Below are 13,909 nucleotides of genomic sequence, written 5' to 3'. Positions count from 1 at the left end.
ACCTATGCCAAAATGACACATGACTCCATTCTTTCTATTATATAAATTGCTTTTGGGAATTCTAGAAACTGAAAGTCATAGAAGAATTGACTGCTTAGGATCTACTTTTCATCCTATGCCCCTTTTCCCAGGCCATTATCTTTTTGCAAACTATTTTAAGTTACATAGGCAAGAAACCCTGCAGTTTGGATGCCAGTAGCTCAAAAATCAAAAGCTTAACAGGAGACCATCAGATTATAACACTGCAAGAGCATTTTTGTCATAGAGTAATAGGTCATTTCCCCGTTAATGTCTATAGCACATAAGGATAGCACGTATCATCCCCTGATGTTGTTGGGAACAAAATGCAGGCAGCAGACAAAAAACTTCTCCTCACCTTCCCAAATCACTCCCTATAAAACTCTGACCACTTTATCACTCTGCTGGGTCAGGGCCACAGTTTTTAATCCTTCCAGACATCTCTGCCATGATTCCTACTGGTAGTGTCTGCCCATAAACTAATTCAACTGCATGCTTTTTCTCGTGATTTCAGAGATCTACATCAATATCCTACTTCACTGGCATCAATAGTAGGACATGACAACATTCACTGGCCATGAAGTTGAAATGGAGCAGGGTTCAGGACAGGATCAGTTGAAAATCTCTGCTCCTGATCTCTCTTGCTGACAAGCAGGTGTTTTGGAAAATGAGGCACTAAGGTGCCATTTAGTAAACCACTCCTGTCCATCGGGAAGGATGAATGCACCTTGCAAAGTTTTTTACTGGGAATTGTAGAAGGTCACTTTGCCAGAACCACAGGCTAGAACAATCATTTCATAAAAGTCCAAAAAGTGGTGAGAAGACTCTTCTAGGTGAGCAAATTAGAGGAGGCTAGAGCACAAGTAGAAACTATATTCTGCATTAACTCATTTCCTAGCTCACCTTTCTCCCATTCTAGAAGCCAGATTTTGAGGGAAGTCCTTGGCACGATATGCAGAGTCAGAAACCAAGCTCCCCAGCCTTGTCAGGGCTCCCGAGGAGCATCAGGCACATAGTTTAGAGGAGCACACGAGCCCCACGCCCATGGTTGTGTTGCCAGCAATTCACTGTCAAACAATGACGGGCTTACTAGATTCAAGCAAGTCATACTCAGAGAATTAGAATTTCCATGAAATGTTTCATTTCCCTGTGGGCTAAATATATTCACATTTACTTCGGGTATCTGCATTTGGTTTTATCAGTAAATTCCTTCTAAACACTTACTAAATGTCATCAGTAAATAGAAGTTATTAAGAGATTTCCCTAAGTACAAAATGAAGAAAGATTACCCTCTGGAAGGAAACTCCAATTCTACTCGATGTCTCCAGAATGAACACCCTTATACACTCAAACACACACACACACCCTTTCCATCATCTGTGGACAAAAATCACACCGTATATCCTTCTCTAAGATGCACTGTGCTAGATCCTACAGGTATGAAAATGAGAAGAATCGCAGCTCTAACTGGCCATGAAACATGACTTCCCTTCACTGGGCACTTTAAAGTTGGTAGGTTAGGTAACTGGTAAAAGATTAAGTTCTGGAGTCCAGGAACCACAACTCCTGTCTCCTTGCACCGTAGAAACTCGGGTGATAATTTTACATCCTTGAGCCAATTTTGCCTTCTCTGTAAATTGGAGAGCATAGCAGTATCCCCCTCATAAGGCGACCCCTCAGGGCCAAGGGGTACCATGAATACCAACACCTGTCAGGGATTCTCTCATGTAACCAGCTGTGAGTACATTTCTGTGGTTCCAAGAGCAAAAATCTGTGTAACCAAGGAGACCTGAGCTTCAACCCCAGCTCCAGCAATGACCCGTTAAATGAACTTCATCAAGTTACTCAAGACTTCTCTAGATCTGCTTCTGGATCTCTAAACCGGCCACCAGTGGGGATGATACAGGTGAGATATGAAGACATGGGAAGTACCACAGAGCACCAGGTTATTATTCATTAAAGCTCTATAATAAAAATAAATGTATAAAATGATCTAAACAATATTGCAGGCAGAGGTAATACAAACAACAAGATTGCAACACACATCATTTGCTCTCTGCAGGTTTGGGGCCAGTCAGAAACTCTGGAAGAAGTCCCCCTCTTCCCCACCTCCGACTGCACTGAATCTTGTGAATTCTGTCTATAAATACCTCTCTAATCTGTCTGCCTCCTCATTTCCATCACAGCCACAGACCCCTGTTCTTTGCTCTCACAGCCACTGTGACAGCCTCTTAGACTCATTCCAGGCCATTCCTCGTACAGCAGTCAGAATGATTTTCTAAATAAAAATTCAGGCCTGTTGTATCCCTAAGGAAATCCCTTCAGAAGCTCTCCATTGTCCTCAGGATAAATCCAAACCTCTTAATGGGACCTCAGCCAGCTTCTGTTACCCCCCCCCCCCCCACACACACACACACTATTTCCTGAGTGGGCTAAATGCCAAAGATTCTGAATGCACTTGCTCCCTTGCTCCCGAATTGCACATGTGCTCCCTCTGACTGGAACTCTCTTTCACCTCACTAAGAAACCACCCCTCTCCTCTCAGCTGAAACACCACTTACTCAGGGAGGCTTTCTCTGACTCTACCTGAAGTTAAGGACCAGCCACTAAAATGCCTGGCGGCATTCTCCCAACACCTCACCCAACAAAGTTCACCCATATTATGGGGTTAATTCCACATTTGACAGATTCTAAGGTCTTTTGCCATGTGTGCCTATTTATCACAGGCCCTGGGTATCATGCTTTTAACTCGAAATGCAAAGAAATAAAGATTATAGCCCAGTTTTTGACGCATTCTTAATGTTTTCAGTACTTCTGATGGAAAAAAAAAAATTGAAAGCCACTTCTCATTTATTCCCTTTTCTCAAAGAGCAAAAAAGAAAAGGAAAAATTTAATTTTGAGCATCTTCCTCTCTCCTCCCCCCTAACACTTAAGTCCCACTTTCACGGTTTCTTCGCAGAGGTAGCAATTCTGGGCTTTCAGCAAAGATTTTTATATATAGATCTGTAACTTCTTTAAAGCTGGTAATGAGAAACAAATATGAAAAGAAATGTCTCTTGGGCTCAAACTCCCTATCCACTCACATCAGCAGCCCCTGGGTACAGAACATTCCTCTCTCCTCGTGATGCCCCAAGCCAGATGAAGAGCCTTGCCATCAGTCCCTGGGGCACAGCTCTCCCTGGGCAGTGGCAGTAGGAGAGCGCCAAACATTTGAGGCAACCGCCTGTGTCACCCAAGCTAAACTCCACCTCTGGAAAATACACGAAAACATTCCCTTAGAGAAATATTAGATCTGCTTCACCACTCCTTCTGGCATATCTGATCCTACTTTGCCCTCCTCTTTCCCTAAATGCCATGCTCAAAAACCTCTTCTCTCAGCAGGAAAGCATGCAAGTCACATGCTATCATGATCACTTTGTGTTTCCCTGCAGAGGGAAGGGAGGAAACTCTTGCATGTGAAAAACTCATCTGTTCCTAATGGAATGGAGTAACTTTCAAAGATCACAGGAAGCATGCAATTAGAGGTAATGGGGCCCCCAGCAAAACCATGCAAGAGCATGAGCCTGTGCCAGAGCTTTGCTTTGGGCTGGTCCACTTCCACATTTTCAAGGTTATGCAGAGGGCACACCCATGCTCTCTGCTGCTGAGCCTGGCCCCTGGTGTTCTAGAAGCCGGCTATCTCCAAGACCTCCCTTATCCACAAACAACATCATTTCCAATAGTTTGGAGTGTTTTTCTTTCTTTCCTTAAAAACCCAATGATTAAAAAGGTATTTAGTCTGAAGTAAAGCACTGATGAGACCAACAGAAATGTAATTCGTCTATTGAAATATTTGCCTCCAGTCACCAACATCTCTGGCCAACCTTCTGAAATGTGGTCTTCTAAAAGGGGCCATATTGTGGTACTTTTCCTCAACAGCTCCGTTAGGAAAAGAAAATGATATTTTTACAGTCTCAGTGATGAAAACCGAGGTGAAAAACTTCAGAACATTTTGGCAGTTTTTCACATTTACTTCACAGCAGAGAAATAAATCCACACTAGATCTCTATCAGCAAGAAAGAAGTATTATTTGAAAAATTATGTGTTAGTACTGGGAACATGAAATTTCTATTTTCGAACTAATAATGTTTATTAGGCATGTTTCCCACTGCTCTGTATTATTAATTTATACTTCATTATTTCTTGGGTTACTATGCTTATTGTTTTCCTTTATGGATTTTTAAAGAGCTGATTATATAGTTTTTCAGTTAATTAGGTCACTTTGTAATTCTAGAATATAAAAAGCATTTTGAAAACAATAAAAGAAAACATTTCCTATGTGTGATGACAATCACGTAAGTCATATAATAATCTGCTATGTTGGAAAGAATGCAAAGCCTTATCAGTAACTTCTCGTATTTGGACAGGTTGCTAAATATAGAAATAAATGTGTAACATCCATCTATTCATGTGCTGAGAGGAGAAATTAGGATTTCAATTATTCCAATAAGACCATATCATTTAGCTAAAATTTTACTAAACACATTCTGGGATATCTGCTTAAACCATGGTCCCTACTCCAGAATCTGCCCCCCACTGATAGGCTTCACCCAAAGTGGAAACTTGGATATTCAAGTATCACAGGACCCCTGTTCTTGTGGCCACAACAGAGTGAACCAGGTCTGGAACTCTGGCACAAGGAGGTCACAGCCACAAGCTGAACTGAGGCCATTCTCACAAAAATTCAAATAAAGTTAAGACACACAGAGGGGGGATACTTACAGCAGAGACATGCATACTGAAGAATCAAATAGTATTCTGGGTCATGTGGCTTCTGATGAGTAAGCACAGAAAGCCAACAAACAAGGAAATAAGGAAGAATAGTACTGGTATCAATAGAAAAGCAGACACTGGAAAAATCTAACCTTTGAAAAAAGGAGCAAGATTGGAAGAACAGCTTCCCAATTCCAAGGATGTGAGGTATAAATTAAATCTACAAGTGTCATTTATGCCTGCATTCCCATGTCCCACATCACCGTGTGTTCTGGAACATAGATATTCTTGAATTTCTTGGTTTATCCTTTTTTTAAAAAAAAATCTCCCTTCATTAAAGCTAGAAAGAGCAAATTTGTCTTGCATAAAAATGAACAATCCCTGGTTTAAAAAGCACAGAAACACACAAATCCCTGCATATTAGGAAAAAACTTCTGCCTTAATAAAGCTATTTTTTTTAAATCCATGGCATATAAAGAAAAATTCAAGTTACATCCAAATTGGTACTTGTAAGCTACAACACTGCCATAAACATAGTAAAGAATTTGAGTCAATTTTTTTTTGCCTTCTTTTATTGCTTGTAAGAGTTACACATTGATTTATAGAACAATGCAAGGATGGATGCAATAGTATGAATATAAACCAGCCTTATTTTCATAAAGTATTTATACCCGATGTATAGCATTTAATGATTTCTGTAATGTAAATATTCCCGCTGTGTCCAATTTCAAACTACCAGTAAACATCATTAGCTCTCATAAGCCTGTGGAAGCCACTAGATTGATTCAAGTAAAGAATACTGCAAGTCTAAGTAACTAAGCAAAATATTATCAGTTGATTCAATATGCCTTCTTAGAGAATTTGAATAATTAGCCGATGGTCATAGTAAGTGGCAGAGCTGGATTCCCATCCTAGTTGCCTGATTTATATAACTGAATATGAATACCAAATATACCCAACTAATTAGTAAGTCTTCACGGCAATATCTACATGGAAGCCCCACGCCCCAAACTTGCAAACCAGGACGAAATGAAATAAACAAAGCACACGTACTATCCAATTGTCCATAGATCTTTATTTTTGTAGGGTCCTAGATCAAAGTCCAAAAACACTTAAGTCTACTGGTTTCAGGGAAATCAAGAAACTAAACCTAAATATATGGTAACTTATCAATTGCTAGCTAATTTAAAATTTTAATTCATACCCATAGCCCTACTACTCCCATCCATTTCAGTAATCTCATTTCCTTCTATACATCTATCACAAAGAATTATTTGGCATTCCTGAATATATCATGCTCCTTTTAAAAAAAACATACTCTTTTGGAAACGATTCCCACACTACTTCTGACTAAATTTTACTCATTTTTTTTAATTTAACCAAATGTCAACTCGTCCATGAATCTTACTCGAACTCCTCAGACTGAGTCATTCAATATACTACTCAGTTTAAACAGCCCCTTCACAGGTCTATTATGGCTATTAACAACATAGGGCATAGTCATTTCATATTTACCCATGTGACTTACCATTGAAATTTTAAATTTCAGTGTCTAACAGGTGCCTGACAGAATGGATATTGCACAGTTGTTGAAGGAATGAATCTTTTAATTAAATAATATTTGATGCTCTTTCTCCAAGCAAAAAAAGTATTTTTCAAGCATAAATGCAGAGTTGGGAGAGATCATTGTAAATAAAAAAATAAAAAAAAGTTGCTTTCCTATTCCAACTAAGTAAATTTATAAAACAAGCTGGAAGAACATTTAGTACAAGAATTATATTTTCAGAATCGATTGCGCTCACCACAGAGCTTGCATTTACATAGTCACCACCAACAGAGCTTTTCTAATGGGGAGAAAAAGTTGTCTGGTGGTCTTAACATTAAGATTAAATGCACTTGATGCCTTAAAATGACACTCAACCAAAGACATCACCATTTAGTAGCAGCTATTTCACAATTATACCAACTATTCTTCCTAATGATATCTTATAAAGGGTTATGTGTGGGCTCCTGGGTGGCTCAGTCAGTTAAGCGTCTGCCTCCAGCTCAAGTCATGACCTCAGGGTCTTGGGATTGAGTCCTGCATCAGCTCCCTGCTCAGCAGAGAACCTACCTCTCCCTCTTCTCCTGCTTGTGCTTGAACTCTCTGTCAAATAAAATCTTTAAAAAGGGGGCACCTGGGTGGCTCAGTCATTTAAGCATCTGCCTTTGGATCCGGTCATTATCCCAGAGCAGAGAGCTCCACATCCTCGGACTCTGCTCAGTGGGGAGTCTGCTTCTCTCTCTCCCTCTACCTCTCTCCCTACTTGTGCTCTCTCTCTCCAAATAAATACATAAAATCCTTTTTAAAAATCTTAAAAAAAAAAAAGTAAAAAAAACAAAAGCCTATTATGTGTTTATATGTGTATGTACAAGAGGTGTGTTGGGGAAAGGGAGAAGTAAACAAAATGACAAAAAAACTTAACAGGAAATTATTGTATTACCATGTTTTACAGACAGGAAAAAGAAGTGAACTTCAGAGAAACTAAACACTTGCTTAAGCAAGACCCCCTGAAGCTAGACCCTCTCTCAACCTCGTAGTCAACATCTTTACATACAGTAGGACCTGAGTGCCTCCTGGTTACTCCTCTTTCACTGTTACCCTTAAGACAAGCCCAAGTCCTACAAAATGCAGTTATGAGAAAGGAGTAGAAGATGTGATGACAGACATACTGCCATCCTGAAAGGAACTGCTTATTTTATTCTAGTTACTCAAATTCATTCCTGACCTTGAGAAAGTCAATTTACCATGGGTATCAAATGACCTAACTTAAAACAAGAATTGTTATTCAAACACCTTTAGTAAAGGGTTTGATTAAAATAAAGGAGCACAATGTGTCAGAAGTTGTTTTGTCTTTTCAGGCCAAAATGGTTGCCAGGAACTAGAAGTCCTTATTAGACTTTTTAATTAGCGTATAATCTCATCAACTGAATATGTAATCAGGGATCAGTGACTGTCAGATACAAATACATTTTTTATTGCATGCATATAACCAAATGTATGTATCAAAACAAACTGAACTCATTTCTAACGTCCTTAATTTATTGAATGTGGAGCTCTACTAGTTCCTATTTCCATGATCTGAGCAAAAAACAGCCATGTCTCAGAAGTGAGAAACGTGTTCTGTGAAAAAGCAGATATGAAATGTTTTCATTTTTATAAATGACTTGCCAGTACAGTTCTCTATTATATATTAAATGGCTCCTCTGATTTGAAGAACTTCCAAGCTGAACCTACAAGCCTGCAGTATTGCCCAATATAAACAGTCATTTGACAGGATGAAAAAAGTCATTCCATCTTCTCTTTAATCTTTATGCTTCCTTCTCTGCCCCCTTTCCATTTACAACACAGAATGGACTTCAGACTACCAGTCTTAGCTCTTCTACAATACAGCACTTCTTCTAAGAAAATTCTGTGCATTATAAACTGAAAGGAAATGAAAATGTGCACCAACAGCTGATTACGCGCCTATCGATATATTTAAATCAGCTTAATTTTTCTCACAAAACTCAGAAATATTGAAAATGCCCTCAAGTGAGTTGCTAACCTGAATCCCATAAGGGAGGCAGGAGAAACGCCTTCCTATCAATCCTTCCAAATTTGTAAGGCAAAGCCACCCCCCACTTCAAGCTAATAAAAACAGTGCAAGTATGTGGGAAGCAAGGCTAGAAAACTCAGTCAAGCAAATTTGATTTTTAAAGCTGCAGAAAATCTGAAGAATTCAGTGGCCTAATAAAATATCTGCCATCAGGACTGATGTGTTTATGTTCTTAAAAATGTGTTTTGTGAGGACACAGATAGTTTCTGTACTTGAGTATCTATGCTTTCACCTAGTTTTGTTAAGCAATTTTTTTTTTTTTTATTCCCAAACACTGCTTGGATCAATAGCAGCTCAATATCACTCATGATTAGTACTGAAGTGTTCCTTCACCTTTCTGGACTCTAAAGCATATATAGATATAGGTATAAGTAGAGATAGAGATAGAGATAGAAAGAATATATATATATATATATATATATATATATATATTATATATATTCTTATATATATAAGGTTGACTGTAACCCTATTTATACATAAAGGGATTCAAACAAAATTTTACACTGCAAGATCAGTCTGTCCAATTGCAGCCGTACTGTCACTGCTCACATTCCTCCCTCCTTCACTGTTTCTCTACTGAGATTCTATGTTCCAGAATTTGTCCATTTCTCCCTCCTGTTAGCTCATCTTAATGTGGCATCTTAAAGTGTTTCAACAATCCATCTCACATTTCATCTATGTCAAAATAAAAACATTTCTATATATTTGATTTTTTTTCCTTTTACCTTAAAAGAACTTTTCCTTCTTCATGGAATTAAATCTAGTCTGAGCCTTGTCCTTTGCATCTTTTTCAGAATCTCGCTTCATCAAGTTACTCCTCTCAATCTCTGTATTTCTAACCTCACATTTCCTTTTTCTTCTTAACTAGATCTATGCCCAATTCCCAAGCCCTCAAATCCTCTCCATCTCAAATTTATTTAAAGTCACTGATCTCCCTCCGAGTTCTTTTCTCACATCCATTCGCATTTTATTACAAAAGTAGTAACCACTTTGACTTAAACATTGCAAAATTACAAGTTAAAAAAGAAAATTAGATTATCTTACCACTCAGTAATAACTAAGATTATTTAAAGGTATTAACAAACATGTATTTTTAGTAAAAATTGATCATATACTATAAATATTTCACTGACAAATATTCATGACAAATGACATTCCATGCCAATTAAAGGAAACCTATCACCATTAAAAATGCTTGTTTTGGGATCCCTGGGTGGTGCAGCGGTTTAGCGCCTGCCTTTGGCCCAGAGCGCGATCCTGGAGACCTGGGATCGAATCCCACGTCGGGCTCCCATTGCATGGAGCCTGCTTCTCCCTCTGCCTATGTCTCTGCCTCTCTCTCTCTCCCTCTGTGTGACTATCATAAATAAATAAAAATTAAAAAAAAAAAAGCTTGTTTTATTTGACGGTAGAAGTATTTACCCAAGTCACTGGTATTGGTTACTTAAGCTAGGTATCCAGTTGTCCTCTGCTGTAAACAATGCTACAATGAAGATTTTTCTCCCTGTTTCTTTGCACAATTTGCGATTATAACCTTAAAACTTTGAGGAAAAATCCCATGAAACATTTTAATTTTTTTTGAAACATTTTAAAAGCACTGCCAAATACACATGGGTGAATTCTATTTGTCTATCAACTTGGATCTTCAATGTAATAGCAATTTGGTTACCACCACTCTAATGAAGTTACTCTGTGACATTAATTATCAAAAACAGTTTTCATCCTAGCTATTATTCTAGATGTCCACACATGATCTGATCATTCCTTTCCTCTTCAAATGCTCTTCCCCTAATAATTTTTGTGGCAATACTATCTCAACTTTGCCTGTCATTTTTGTTTCTTCCTTCTTCCACGTAAATTTAAGTCTCTACTTTTCTCCTCACATTTTATCACTTTATCCTCCCTAAATTGAGAGTGTTGCCCAATCAGTTATAGCTGTCACTATTTTTCCCAAGATCTGTAAGATCAATATAGCCTCTCCAAGAATTTCCTGCTTCCTCACAGATGTATTTACCCTTATATCCCATGGAGAACAAGAAATTAAGAGGTTTAATTTTCTCCTCTTTCTGGTTTTTTATTATTGCTAAGATCTCAATTTCATAAGTTAGAAACTTGAGCTTGAGTTTAAAATTTCCCCACCTCTCTTCCAAAAAAACAATCACCAAGCATTACTGGCTGTGCCTCTGGGACTCCCCCTTCTCTGTACTCACCCCATCCCTTAATTTTCCCCAACCTGGTGAAAGAGCATGACTGTCGCCCAAAAAGATTATGAGAAATCTGAGACCTCAAGATCCTCTGAGTTCTCAGCTCCCAGATCAGGAAAAGAGGAAGGATGCTAACAAGGCTATGTGAACCCCCAGGGAGCAATTATGTTCTAGTTTGGTTTCCATTTTGATTTTGATTTGTGTCTTTCTGTTGACATTTTTAAAAAATCTTTTTTAAAGGTGAGACATCCCCCTGTCTGAGGAGAGAATGGCATTGGCAACCTCACTACAGAAGGCAGCTGGCATTAGGAAATGCTGTGACAGCAGTGGTAGGAATGGTTGTGCTGGCACAGGTTGGCAATTGTGTTGGCAAAGCAGCAGCATCTATGTGCAGGAGGCTGTGGAGATACTGGCAGAGGCCTTGGCAAAGGCAGAGGTGGTGGTGGAGGGCAGTATAATGAAACTCTATGCAATAACAAGGTCTGTAGTGGACCACATAGTCCCACAACACTGGAATCATAGATTCTTACGTGTAACAGTTCACCCATTTTGAGAGCTCCCCAAGACTCTCTGAGCAGCCAAGAGAGCACACAAGAACAGCAAACAAGATGACAAAAGCCAAATTGAGTTTCAGAACATTAGCACTGGCACAGGATTTCCACAGCATATTGTGAAATTTCTTCAAAAGGAGAAGTCAATTAAGATGTTTAAATGAAAAGCAGCATTTAACATGAGCTTGACATGTCATGCTCTCGCTAAAGGGCAGACACTGGATTTGACTGTTTGAATCTATAAGGCAGGTTTGTGATGGGCCAATGCATATTCCTCCTCCCACTCGACTGACTGGAGGTAAAAATATTCAATAGGCTCCAGTTTTCTGAAAATAGCTTATTCTTTACAAATCCTTCAATAAATATTCAGGAGATGGAGTTCATTGACAATCCCCCCTAGATGTGGAGCTAATTAGCTGCTGATACCTAAGCTTAGCATTTAGCTCTCCAGTACCAAAAAGGATTCTTTTAAAGGTGTTTATTTTGAATGTAAAAGATAAACTGGAAAGAAGTATGGATTAAGACCTCAAAATTGTCCTCTCAAAGGGTTCCCTTCTTTTTTATCAAAATACAAAGGAGATAAATAGGAAAATCAAACTATTTGAGGGGTGATGGAAGGAGTCTTTGAGGAATCAAGTGTTTCTCGCTGTTTTTTTAATGCTGTCAGCATTTTAAGCTGCTAATTTTCCCCCCATAGATTTTAAATAAGCTCATCAAAAACCTAGGAGTCTGAAAACTTTAATAAGTTAAAGATTACTTTTCTGAAAGAAGGATTTCATCCCCTTCACTCAGCTTTATTTCCCTATTGTGTATTATTTCAACACAAAATATGGTCTCTTTGGGCACTAGACTATGGCTTAAGGTTTGCATTGCTGTTGCACTTAATCCCCAAATAAACTTTAGAAATTTTGGTAGAACATCCAGATTGTATTGCAGTGGGGGGAGGGGGGGAACAGCCATTCATGTAAGGCACAATTTGTTTCATAATCATCCTACATTTAAAATAAGATGATTGTGTTCATCAACTGTCACAGGGCCTGTTTCACTCCTCTCTGTCAGGGAACAACTGAGATCTAGAACAGTCAGGCTCCCTCTTATTTGTACACGTGACTTCCTTTTATTGCAGAATTAAATTTGGGATGCAATTAGTCTGTTTCCATCTTAGACTACTCATTTGAGCAGAGTTTTTACTAAAAGCCCTGCACTGAACACCACACAGATTAAAAATCCTCTGGAAGTTTAATTGAGGAGGTCTGTGCTTAAGGTAACAGAGGTACCAGGACCTCTCCAGCAGGCTCGAAGTCAGTAAGAGCGTCTATATGGCCAAAGCCTAGCCTGGGAATTTTCTTTATATAAGGAAACCCATTAGTTCCCACTCTTGTGATGCTATACATTCCATGATACACAATGAGTATTTTGTACAAGAACTTTGGTTAACAACTCTAATCAATGCAACTAGATAAAGGCTCAGGAAAAAACAAATCAGAGCTCTTTGGTCTACAGAAAATAACCAGTTAAATTATTTTCCTTCCCTCCACCAATCACTTAGTGTCATATAACAATAGCCTTGGCAAGCTCATCAGTCCCCATAGAAACAAACAGAAATTCACATACACACACACACCCTCAAACACTCCTTTGTCATCCCAACTCGAAGTGTGTATTTGTCTTACCTCAAGGGAGTAAGGCTTTAATAGGGCAGTTGCTTCAATGTGCATTCAGCTGCAGAATAGCACTGGAAACCCACACATCTTCAGGAAGCAACCAGAATCTTCTCCCACCAGCGAGGACTTTCTAGAAGTCCATGAAAACAGATTTTTAAGAACTTTACTTTGGCCAAATATCTTTTGCTTCCTCTCTTTATATAATTGAGAACCAGGTATCTTACCAGCAAATTTATGTACTCCCATTAAATGTAAAAGAAAACGAAGTATATCTCCTACTATCATTAAAGTCCATCCTCTATAATTCTTTTGTTTAATTTATAGGAGTTTTTGGTCCTGTGTGATTTACTGCAACACAGATCTATCAAAATAAATTTTAGAATTTTCACAGTGCACTTGGTAGGAGGTAAAGATTTTTATTCTCCTACCTCGAACTGGCATCAAGAATTAATGGTGCACAATTTGTTGGATGATTTACATTCTCACTAGTTTTTAGTGTTCGTTTAATAAAGGTGCTGCAGCTGTGTCTGTTCTCTTAAATACAACCCTGTCTTCCTGAATGCTGTAGGGGATGTCACACCTGGAGATAAAGTCACTCACACACACACACACCAGGGGCAAAAAAGGACAGAAGACAAAATGCAGAAGGAAAAGACCTAGGACTGAACAAAAGACAAAACACAGAACGGATGTTAGAATGATGACAACCTCAGGGAAATTCATGGCTTTTATTATGATCATAATTCACAGATTTTTAAATAATTTAAATTACTCTCTTCTCCCTGTTTGGCCTCATTCCATTGGAGCCCTACATTACCAGAGACTCCAAATCACACTTCCTTAGATTTGGATGTTGGTACAACTATATAAAAAAAAAAAAAAAAGATGAATGATAAAACATAAAATTGTTATGTTTCTTTACATACATCCAAATGGTTGTTTACTTCTTTAAATTGGTCATCTGGGGGGAGATACTAGGTTTATTTCAACAATGCAATCCATACACAAAATTCTTGAAAATTGCCCTTTGGCACTACCTTCAAAATATACAGCATATTCTATTTAATATCCTCAGTGG

The 13,909-nt window shown here is 38.4% G+C and overlaps 1 long non-coding RNA gene across 2 annotated transcripts in view; it reads right to left on the bottom strand.

The window, feature by feature from the left end:
* Nucleotides 1-13,909, bottom strand: part of LOC140626975 (uncharacterized) — a 138,386-nt gene that overhangs the window by 14,946 nt on the left and 109,531 nt on the right. For both annotated transcript variants that reach the window (XR_012025934.1, XR_012025933.1), the window contains exon 6: nt 12,841-12,961. This is a non-coding gene — a long non-coding RNA (uncharacterized lncRNA). The remainder of the gene's footprint in view (nt 1-12,840; nt 12,962-13,909) is intronic.

The sequence above is a fragment of the Canis lupus genome, chromosome 38 (genome assembly GCF_048164855.1).
Source record: "Canis lupus baileyi chromosome 38, mCanLup2.hap1, whole genome shotgun sequence".
NCBI classification, from domain to species: domain Eukaryota; kingdom Metazoa; phylum Chordata; class Mammalia; order Carnivora; family Canidae; genus Canis; species Canis lupus.
Note: the sequence above shows the minus strand (reverse complement) of the source record. Positions and strands in the feature narration are given on the sequence as shown.